At 44.0% G+C, this 1,747-nt stretch overlaps 1 non-coding gene across 1 annotated transcript; it reads left to right on the top strand.

Moving 5' to 3' along the window:
- The first annotated feature begins 712 nt into the window (after positions 1-712).
- On the top strand, positions 713-784 carry TRNAC-ACA. The gene has a single exon. It is a non-coding gene; the product is annotated as a tRNA-Cys (tRNA).
- The last annotated feature ends 963 nt before the right edge of the window (positions 785-1,747 follow it).

Here is a 1,747-nt window from a genome sequence, read left to right as displayed (position 1 = left end):
TTTATAGAGGAGGCAGTGTTGGCCAAGGAGGCTAAGAAGCTTGTCCCGAGAGATGCAGCTATAGACACATTACTGAGCCCAGACTCACCCAGAGTGCCTGCCTCCAGAAACCTCTGCCCCTCCAATAAGGGGTCGACAGTGTTGGGCACAGTAGAGGGATTGGGACACTGGGAAAATGTGTGTGCGCACACACACACACACACACACACACACACATGCACACATGTAATTTGAAATAGAGGTCATCGATATCCACTGAGAGAGCATTTCTACTACCTTAGCAGTGGCAATGCAGGAGACATAAAAGGCTTGGGTTCAATCCCTGGGTCAGGAAAATCCCCTGGAGGGGGAAATGGCAACCCACTCCAGTATTCTTACCTAGAAAATCCCATGGACAGAGAAGCCTGGTGGACTAGAGCCCACGGGGTCAAAAACACCTGGACTGAAGCGACTTAGCAGGCATGCAGTGACAATAATAAGGCAGTTATTAGAGACACAAGAAATGGATAGAGAGAAAATTAAGGCAACATGTGAGCTTACTTTTAGTCAAAAATAAAAGCAAAAGCTCAGTAAGTGAATTCAAATGCTCCTAAGTCCACATTTGCTGACACTTGTTAGCACAGTATAGCCAAGAAGAAAGTCATGATTAAATGGCTAGTGAAAGAGTTCACAGAAAGATGAACTGATAACATGCACACCTCTATTTTGGGCTTCCCTGGTGGCTCAGTGGTTAAAGCGTCTGCCTACAATGCGGGAGACCCAGGTTCGATCCCTGGGTCGGGAAGATCCCCTGGAGAAGGAAATGGCAACCCACTCCAGTATTCTTGCCTGGAGAATCCCATTGAGGGAGGAGCCTGGTAGGCTACAATCCACGGACTCGCAAAGAGTCGGACAGGACTGAGCTACTTCACTCACTCACTTCCCTCTGAGCAGCCAGACAAATGTCAGTCCCGAAGCCCTAATGCTTTAAGTTAGGTGGAGGCAAACCATGGCCTCTGGGCTAAATCTGCCAGTACCTGTGTTCATACAGTCCAGTAGCTAAAAACACTTGTTACTGTTCCGAACGGTCAAAAAAAAAAAAAAATCAAAGCACAATGCTATTTTCTTTAAATGTATGCATTCTTTTTTATATTCTTTCCCATTATGGTTTATCCCAGGATACTGAGTATAGTTCCCCGTGCTCTACAGTGGGACCTTGCTGTGTATCCATCCTACATGTAATAGTTTACATCTGCTAAACCCAGGCCATCCCTCCCCCAACCTCCCTTGGCAAACACAAGTCTGTCCGAACACTGTTTCTTGACAAACGAAAGTTATTTGAAATTCCAATTTCAGATTCCATAAATTCATTAAAGACAATTTTTTCCACTGGGGGTGAGGGGATGGTTTCAGATGATTCAAGCACATTACATTTATTGAGCACTTTATTTCTATTATTACTACCTCAGCTCCACCTCAGATTAACAGGCATTAGATCCTGGAAGTTGGGGACCCCTGGTATATCAGCTCTGTCTATACTATTTTTGCAACTTCCTGTTACCTGTAATTATTTAAAAATAAAAGGGTTTTTTTTTGTTGTTGTTAAAAAGAAAAAAGCAGCATCTTTTAAACCAGCATTTTGTTATGATTGGTAAGGCCAACCAGAGGTCTCATCTCCAAAGAGATGAGCAATTTCTGTCTGCATCCTGAACTCTCATCTAGGCATCCGACTAATTCAGCCTTTTAAAGCATATGCTGACCCCCATCT

The sequence above is a fragment of the Cervus elaphus genome, chromosome 21 (genome assembly GCF_910594005.1).
Source record: "Cervus elaphus chromosome 21, mCerEla1.1, whole genome shotgun sequence".
NCBI lineage: Eukaryota > Metazoa > Chordata > Mammalia > Artiodactyla > Cervidae > Cervus > Cervus elaphus.
The sequence above is the reverse complement of the archived record's forward strand: the minus strand, read 5'-3'. Positions and strand labels throughout refer to the sequence as shown.